A 9994-nucleotide genomic window follows, 5' to 3' on the forward strand; every position below is an offset into this window, starting at 1 on the left:
ACAGGAGCCAGACAAGGATGCCCTTTATCACCACTCTTATTCAACATTGTGCTGGAGGTCCTAGCCAGAGCAATTGGGCTAGAAAAAGAAATAAAGGGCATCCAAATTGGTAAGGAAGAAGTTAAAGTATCTCATTTGCAGATGATATGATCTTATACACAGAAAACCCCAAAGAATCCACAAGAAAACTACTGGAACTAATAGAAGATTTCCGCAAAGTATCAGAATACAAGATAACACACAAAAATCAATTGGATTCCTCTACACCAACAAAGAGAACTCAAAGAGGAAATCGCCAAATCAATACCATTTACAATAGCCCCCAAGAAGATCAAACACTTAGGAATAAATCTAACCAGAAAAGTAAAAGACCTATACAAAGAAAACTACAAGAAACTACTGCAAGAAACCAGAAGAGACCTACATAAGTAGAAAAACATACCTTGCTCATGGATAGGAAAACTCAACATTGTGAAAATGTCAATTCTGCCCAAAGCGATCTGTAGATACAATGCAATCCCGACCCAAATTCCCATGACATTTTTTAACAAGGTGGAGAAACAAATCACCAACTTTATATGAAAAGAGAACAGGCCCAGGATAAGTAAAGCATTACTGAAAAAGAAGAACAAAGTGGAAGGCCTCACACTACCTGACTTTATAACCTATTACACCTCCACGGTAGTCAAAACAGCCTGGTACTGGTACAACAACAGGTACATAGACCAGTGGAACAGAATTGAGAATCTAGACACAAATTTATCTATCTATGAGCAGCTGATACTTGACAAAGGCCCAAAGTCAGGTAACAGGGGAAAAGACAGTCTCTTTAACAAATGGTGCTGGCATAACTGGATATCCATCTGCAAAAAAATGAAATAACACCCATACCTCACACCATGTACAAAAACTAACTCAAAATGGATCAAAGACCTAAATACAAAATCTCAAGTGATAAAGATCATGGAAGAAAAAATAGGGACAATGCTAGGAGTTCTAATACATGGCATAAACAGAATACGAAACACAGCTAACACTGCACAAACACCAGAAGAGAAACTAGGTAACTGGGAGCTCCTATAAATCAAACACTTATGCTTGTCAAGAGACGTCATCAAAAGAGTAACAAGACTATGTACAGACTGGGAAGAAATTTTTGGTTATGATACATCCGATCAGGGTCTAATCTCTAAAATCTACACGATACTGCGAAACCTCAACAACAAAAAGATAAATAACCCAATTAAAACATGGGCAAAGAAGACTTTCAGGTGGCTAACAGATACATGAATAAATGCTCATGATCATTAGCCATTAAAAAGAAAAAAAAAAAAAAACCCATTGCCATCGAGTCAATTCCAACTCATAGCAACCCTATAGGACAGAGTAGAACTGCCCCATAGAGTTTCCAAGGAGAGCTTGGTGGATTCGAACTGCTGACCCTTTGGTTAGCAGCCATAGCACTCAGGCACTACACCACCAGGGTTTCCATATTAGCCATTAGAGAAATGCAGATCAAAACTACAATGAGATACCATGTCACCTCAACAAGGCTAGCATTAATCCAAAAAATACAAAATAATAAATGTTGGCGAGGTTGTGGAGAGACTGAAACACTTACACACTGCTGGTGGGAATGGAAAATGGTAAAATCAATTTGGAAATTGATTTGGTGTTTCCTTAGAAAGCTAGAAATCGGACTACCATATGATCCAGCAATCTCACTCCTTGAAATATATTCTAGAGAAATAAGAGGCGTCACATGAATAGATACATGCATACCCATGTTCACTGCAGCACTGTTCACAATAGCAAAAAGATAGAAACAACCTAGGTGTCCATCAACAGACAAATAGATAAATTTTGGTATATTCACACAATGGAATATTATGTAACAATAAAGAACAGTGATGCGGAAGGTCAACTCAACTGGACTGGACCAAAAGCAAAGAAGTTTCCGGGATAAACTGAATGCTTCAAAGGTCAGCAGAGCAAGGGCAGGGGTTTGGGGACTATGGCTTAAGGGGACTTCTAAGTCAATTGGCAAAATAATTCTATTATGAAAACATTCTGCATCCCACTTTGAAATGTGGCGTCTGGGGTCTTAAATGCTAACAAGCGGCCATCTAAGTTGCATCCATTGGTCTCAACCCACCTGGATCAAAGGAGAATGAAGAACACCAAGGTCACACGATAACTATGAGCCCAAGAGACAGAAAGGGCCACAGGAACCAGAGACTACATCATCCTGACACCAGAAGACTAGATGGTGCCCGGCCACAACCGATGACTGCCCTGACAGGAAGCACAACAGAGAACCCCTGAGGGAGCAGGAGATCAGTGGGATGCAGACCCCGAATTCTCATAAAAAGACCAGACTTAATGGTCTGACTGAGACTAGAGGAATCCCGGCATTCACGGTCCCCAAACCTTCTGTTGGCCCAGGACAGGAACCGTTCCCGAAGGCAACTCATCAGACATGGAAGGGACTGGACAATGGGTAGGAGAGAGATGCTGATGAAGAGTGAGCTATTTGTATCAGGTGGACACTTGAGACTGTGATGGCATCTCCTGTCTGGAGGGGAGATAGGAGGGTAGAGAGGGTTAGAAACTGGCAAAATTGTCGTGAAAGGAGAGACTGGAAGGGCTGACTCATTAGGGGGAGAGTAAGTGGGAGTATGGAGTAAGGTGTATATAAGCTTATATGTGACAGACTGACTTGATTTGTAAACGTTCACTTAAAGCTCAATAAAAATTATTTAAAAAAAAAAAAAAAAGAACAGTGATGAATCCCTGAAACATCTCACAACATGGATGAACCTGGAAAGCATTATGCTGAGTGAAATTAGTTAGTCACAAAAGGACAAATATTGTATGAGACCACTATTATGGGAACTCAAGAAAAGGTTTAAACACAGAAGAAAACATTCTTTGATGGTTAGGAGGGTTGGGAGGGAGGGAGAGAGTAATTCACTAACTAGATAGTAGACAAGAATTATCTTAGGTGAAGGGAAGGACAATACACAATACAGGAGAAGTTAGCATAACTGGACTAAACCAAAAGCTAAGAAGTTTCCTGAACACAAGCAAACACTTTGAGGGACAGAGCAGCAGGGGCGGGGGTCTGAGGACCATGCTTTTGGGGGACATCTAGGTCAATTGGCATAGCAAAATTTATTAAGAAAATGTTCTGCATTCCACTTTCGTAAGTGGCGTCTGGGGTCTTAAAAAGCTTGTGAGTGGCAACATGTCCCAACCTACCTGGAGCAAAGAAGAATGAAGAACACCAAAGACACAAGGAAAATATTAGCTCAAGAAACAAAAGGGCCACATAAGCCAGAAACTCCATCAGCCCGAGATCAGAACAACCAAATGGTGCCCAGCTACCACCAATGACTGCCCTGACAGGGAACACAACAGAGAGCCCCTGATGGAGCAGGAGAAAAGTGGGATGCAGAACTCAAATTCACGTAAAAAGACCAGACTTAATGCTCTGACTGAGACTAGAGAAACCCCGGAAGACATGGCCCCCAGACTCTCTGTTAGCCCAGAACTAAAACCATGCCCTAAGCCAACTCTTCAGACAAAGATTAGACTGGACTATGAAATATGAAATAATAGTCATGATGAGTGTGCTCCTTAGTTCAAGTAGATACATGAGACTAAATGGGCAGCTCCTGTCTGGAGGCAGGATGAGGAGGGAGAAAGGGATAAGAGCTAGTTGAAAGGACATGGGAAACCGGGGGTGGAAAGGGGGAGTGTGCTGTCACATTATAGGGATTGCAACTAGGGTCACATAACAATACGTGTATAAATTTTTGAATGACAAATGAACTGAAGCTGTAAACGTTCATCTAAAGCACACACACACACACACACACACACACACAAAAGAAAGAAAGAAAATCCTATGGAACGCAGTCCTACTCTGACACTCAGGGGGTCGCCATGACTTGGAAGTGACGTAGCTGCAACAGTTTCAGAAGTTGCTATCCAGAATTCTGCTTCTCTGCTTTCCCTCAGGCTCCCTTCTGCTTCTTTGCCTCCATGACTCCCTGTCTAGCTAGCCATACAGTGTGGGGAGGACCCGAGCTTCCACATCCCTCTACATTTCCTAACAAACAGCAACCTCAGTAGGTCAGACCGCAGGATTATGAGAGAGGAAGACCAAATCTACTTGAAAAGTGGAGACTACCAGAGAGCTGAATCCCTAAAGTTAATCTTCCCACATGCTACTGAGTTTTGTTTGCCATTTGTCACCTGTCAAGCCAGTCCAATCCAGGCAAAAGCTACTTTACATTTCCTGCCCCCAATTCTTACTCCTCCCTTCCTCTCCCCACCCCAGAGTATCCTGATATACAGGTTATGAAGCATGGAAAAGACAAGGACAAGAGTCTCTATAGGAAGAGAGGGAGGCCCCTAGGATACATATCTATCACCATCCCAGACACATCCTCATCTCCACAGGAATAGAACTCCAACTTCAGTTCTCAGCACTCTTTGATTTGCCATTTTCCCCAATGTCTGCTGAGTTTTAACAGGACCCCTCTCCGAAAAGCCTAGGGGTGAAAACATATCCATGTGGGTACACATTGTGTAAAGACACCTGCTTAGTGAACACGGGTATATTTTAGGCCCCCACAGTCAGATAAATACAAATATGCACATGCGTTTGCGTATGGCTCAGGCAGAAAGACCTCAAGATAAAATCAAGAAGATTCCGTGTTCATCTTCAGGGAAAATTTTCCTTAAGGCAAATGCAAACACCTCCTGCCTCATATTTAGTGCATATCTTCTGTCCTGACCCCAGGGAGGTCTGAGATTACCTTTCTTCGGTGTATTTTTTTTCTCTCAGGCTAAATGACTACATTATTTTAATCAGAGGTTTCAGTCCCAATTTCCAGGATTTTCCTCCCCTCCCTGGAGACTCCCTAGCAATTGCACTCTTGTATCTTCAAGGAAGCAGAGTTGATCCTAATAGCCACCATTTACGAAATGCAAAAACAAAGGCACAACGAGACAGGAAATAGAAGCCATGGTCTCTGTGTTCCACCTCTACCACCTCTGGCACCATCCTTGGCAGCTCACACGGGGTGTTGTCAGCCTTTGATAAACCTTGCTGGGTCAGCCCAGAACAGGCATCTCACCCTCCCTGAACACCCAACACCAGATGGCTAGAGAGTCACAGGAGTTTAGGGCACCTATGATAGCCATAGGGTCAGTGGTGGTTCAATGGTAGAACTCTCGCCCTCCACATGAGAGACGTCAGTTGGATTACTGGCCAATGCAGCTTGTGTACAGCCACCCCCATCCATCAGTGGGGGCTTGCATGTTGCTATGATGCTGAACAGGTTTCAGCGGAGCTTCCAGACTAAGAAGGACTGGGAAGAAAGACCTAATGATCTACTTCCAAAAATCATCCAATCAACCTTGTGGATCACAACGGTCCTGTTCACAAGCAACCATAGGGATGGTGAAGGATCAGCAGGATTTTGCTTCATTGTGCATGGGGTCATCATGAATCGGGGACTGACTTCATGGCAGCTAACAACAACATGATAGCTAGAGAAACCCACCAACTATTCAGCAGACATGTATGGGTGCCTCTGTTGCAAATGCCTCATCCATATCAGGGAATACGTGCAGCCATCAGAAAATAATACACCTTTGCTCCGTATGACTCCAGGTGACTGATAGGGATTGTCAAAATGCTGTAAATGAAGACTGCAAGGCGCTGTATAGTATGGTACTTCTGAGATTTAAAAAAAGGATATATGTTTGTATACCCACAGAACACCTCTGGGAGGATACAAAAGAAAACAGTAAGAACATTGCTTCTGATGAAGGGAACTAAGTAGGTGGGGGGACAGGATGGAAAGGAGATATCCTTTTCAGTGTATCCTTTTGTACCTTCGAATTGTTGTTCTATATGTATGTATTATTTATTAAAAATGACAATAAAAAGAAGACCCACCCTCTTCTTAAGGAGCTCAGAGGGAAGGCTGACACGCAATTACAATGCCATATGCTAATTGTTATAATTGAGCCTTACTCGGGTCTGAGGGAGTACAGCAGAGCCCATCTAAGTCCAAGTCGGCTTGGGGGTGTTGGGGAATTTGGAATAATATGGCGAGTGCTGGAACCTCTGTCAGCTCAGTGCTGCCAGAGCGTAAAGAGCCCAGTGAGAAGGGACAGCCCATGCAGCTGCAAGAGCAGGCAGAGGCCAGGACGTGAACTGCCTTGTGTGCCATGCTAAGGAGTTTTGATTTTATCCTTATTGGAAACGGGGCGCTCTCAAAGAATTTTCAGCAGGGGAGTGACCTGTTCAGATTTGCTGTTTAGATACATGACTCTGGCAGGGATGCTGAGGGGAGATTAAGAGGAGCAAGGATGGAGCAGAGAGACTCCTTAGGAGGTTACTGCGATAATCTAGGTGAGAGAAGGTGGATGAGTGACCTGGGGCAAAAGGAGTGGGGATGGAGGAGAGGGGAACAAACCTGAGACAAAAAATGGGTCTGGTATGCATATGGAGACCATGTGCAGACCCTGCTTCTGCTGCTCTTTGTTCTTTCACGCTGGCATCTTACGCACACCCAGGGCCCCAAACGGCCCCCGACAGCTGGCAGGGAGAGTCCAGGGAGGCTGTTTCCTGGTTGCCAGCCCGTCTGCTTCCTTGCCCCAGGCTCCAGCTCCTTGGTAAAGCAGGGCAGGGAAAAGAGAACAGAAGATGCTCCCTCCCTTGCCATTCAACTCTTCAGTCTCTCTTATTTATTCCAAGCTCTCTCCCGATTCGGGAGCTCTCATTATTTCTGAGCTGTACAGCTTGCTGCTTCCCTGGTTCAGCTGTCCCACCCCCGTCTGCAAAGTGTCAATCAAGCCATCAGATGAGCAGCTCAGCCTCATATCCTTGGCGTCTGTGCCCCAGGACACGAGGAGCAATTGCTGACACACACAAGCGCGAGGTGTAGGGCTGCTGGCTCTCTCTTTAATAGTCTTCCTCTCCAGAATGGCTGTTAAAATGGTATTTGAGGGGATCGCTTCTCTCTGCCTGCCCCTGTCAGGACAGCCACAGGAATGGGCAACCCTGAGAGAAGGGAAACCTTCAGAAGTCGATTCGCTTTTCATTTCAAGGTTGGGCCATAGCCAGTGCCTGCTTTCGGAGCAACTGTTTGAAATTCTTAACAAGCAGCAGAATGCTTGAGTCCAGGAATCCAGGGAAAGCTTGTGAAGTAGGGATGGGAAAATGGAATTGTCATTTTATCTCCGAAAAGACATTATATTAAATAAAGGAGGGGGAGACAGAGCCGCTTTGCAGCTTCCCAGGGGGAATGAACAATAAGAAATATCAGGGGGCAGCAGGAAGAACTGAGATGAGAACAAAGGAAGAACTTCCTTAGGCCCTGAAAGCAGTGACCTGGCAGATGTGAAGCATCTGATTCCCCAGGGGATTTCTCCTTCTTTTACAAGTTGTGAATGAAAGCAATTTTTATAGAATATGGAAACTAATGAGCATTAAGCTCAATTACCTCCCTAAATTCTTTTTAGATCTTAGCTAACATACACCCGCAACTCATGGTTGTGATCAGTGTGTGCCTATTTGGGCTTTTCTTTTTTTCCCTCAGTATTATTTCAAATACACATTTCCATGGATCTCAGAGTCCTCTGCTTGTCATTTTGAATAGCTACATAGTATTCCATTGTGTCAACGTGCCTGAGTATGTTCAACTAGTCCCCGTTGTTGGGTTGTTCCAATTTTTTATATTCTAAAAGCACAGATACAAATGTCTTCATACAAATGCCTTTTTCTTCCCTTGGATATTTCCTTGGGGTATAGTTCCCCAAGTAGGATTTCTAAGTCAGAAGGTATAAACCGTGTTGCCGTTCTTTTTGCTTCTTGCAGAGCACTTTTCAGAAGGCCCCGACAACCTGAATTACCACCCCACTCTATCTCCGTCCCCACAGGATTGACAACGTAAGAGTTTATCATTTTTGCTTATTTAATAGGCACATAATAGTACCTTGAAGTTATTTAATTCCCATTTCTTTCATTGCTAGTGAGACTGGGCACGCATCCACGTGAGGATTTATCGTCAGCTTTTCCTTGTGTGTAAATGGTTCATCTCCTCCAACATCATACCAAGAGGAATCCGGGCGCTGACCTTATATATTTATATCAAGCCTTTACATACTTAAATAGTACATTTTTCTCAGTTATATCTGCCATTTTTTACTCTAGGGGAGCTGTCCAATTGTTGCCAGGCTGATGCTATCCTGTCTGATGGGGGGTGGGGGTGGGGTAGAGTTGAGATGAATTTTGCATTCTAGACTAAAAAAAGCCAGTCAGATGGCACCTCTTCTCTGGGCCCTTATTTTCCTAGGAAGGAAAAGCCTGGGCTGAAAGGACAGCTAGTTGCTAAGGTCACTCTGAGGGGATTATTTGTAGACCGAAGAGTGTCACTGGGGGTGGGCCACCCAGCTGAGGCTGGGCAGCTCTCTGTAATCACACGGATTTCCCGGTTCATCATTTTCTCCCACTCACAGTATGGCCATGAAAGAAACAGCAAAATACTGAAATTAGAATCATCATTACAAGTTCTAAGTAATCCTCAGTCAAACAGAGTGGTGAAGGGAACAGGTTCTGGAGCAGACAAACTTAGGTCCACAATGTGGTGCCTATGTTTACCAGGTGTGTGGCTTTGGGCAAGTTATAACTTCTTTAAGCCTTAGTGTCTTTGGCTGTAAAGTGAGTTTTGGTTATTGCCGTGTAAGAAACCACCTCAAAACTCACTAGCTGAAAACAACCCTTTTATTCTGTCTCATAATTTTGTGGGTCAGGAATTCAGACAGGGCTTGGTTGGGTGATTCTTCTGTTCCACGTGGCACTGACTGAGTCCCTCAGCAATATTTAGCTGGGGGCTGGGCTGGGTTCGAGGGGCCAAGATGGCGTCACTCTGAAGTCTGGCATTTTGACAAACTGAGCTGGGCCTCTCTTTCTTTCCATATATTCTCAGGGCCTGTCCACGTGGTCTCTCCAATAGAGTAGTTAGACTTCTAACATGGCAGCTCAGGCCTCCAAGAATGAGTGTTCCAAGACAAGAAGAGGAAGCTACCAGTCTCTTAAGGTCTGGGCCAGAGACTAGCACAGTGTCACTTCCGCCATATTTTACTGGTAAGGAAGTCTCAGAGCCTATGACAGGAAGAGTATCAAAGAATTTGGGGCCATCTTCAATCTGCCAAAATTGGGGATATAAATACTTATTCCTAGGACTGTGAGGATTAAACGAGCCCCTGCATGCAGAAGCAGATTCGCCGTGATGCTAATGAAGCTTCAACCACCTACCACTACCCACTACCATGGACTTCAACCACAGGGCTCCTTAACTGCATGGTCCCTTCAGTCCCAGTACCTAATTTTGTATTCATAATTTTTCTCTTCTTTTTCTTAAAGAGAAAAAAAAAATTTTTTTTTTTTGAAAGAGGACCCCCAAATTGTGTAAGAATCAGGCCTGCAAAACATGGATCTGTTCCAAATGCATGTAAAAGTACTTATTTAGCACACCGTCTGGCACACAGGAATGCTCATTACAGGGCCCCACCTTGCACCAGCGGCTGCTGCCTGGTTGCCTCTCCCTGCTAGAGGGGAAGGCTCCTCCTCTCCTGCTGTCTTTTCAATTTTTTAGGGATCATTTCTTCTTCCTTTTAAAAAATGAAAGTGAAACATGCTGAGAATAATTTCATAATCACAAAACTGCTCTCCCAATCGGCCCGTGCATCCACCCCCTGACCTCACCACCCACCAGGGAGGTGGGCCTTACCCTGGGCATAGCGCCAAGTTCTTAGCGTGGCCCGCTAGAGACTCCAAAGGAAATTAGGCTAAAGAGAGGGAAGCCAGCAGGCGAAGGCAGCATTCCTGGTGCCCAGCTTGGTCTAGGAGGCATTGAAATTCCAGGGCCGAAGTCCTGAGACAAAGATCATAATGAGACAGGAAGGTGGC

The sequence above is a fragment of the Loxodonta africana genome, chromosome 18, assembly GCF_030014295.1.
Source record: "Loxodonta africana isolate mLoxAfr1 chromosome 18, mLoxAfr1.hap2, whole genome shotgun sequence".
NCBI lineage: Eukaryota > Metazoa > Chordata > Mammalia > Proboscidea > Elephantidae > Loxodonta > Loxodonta africana.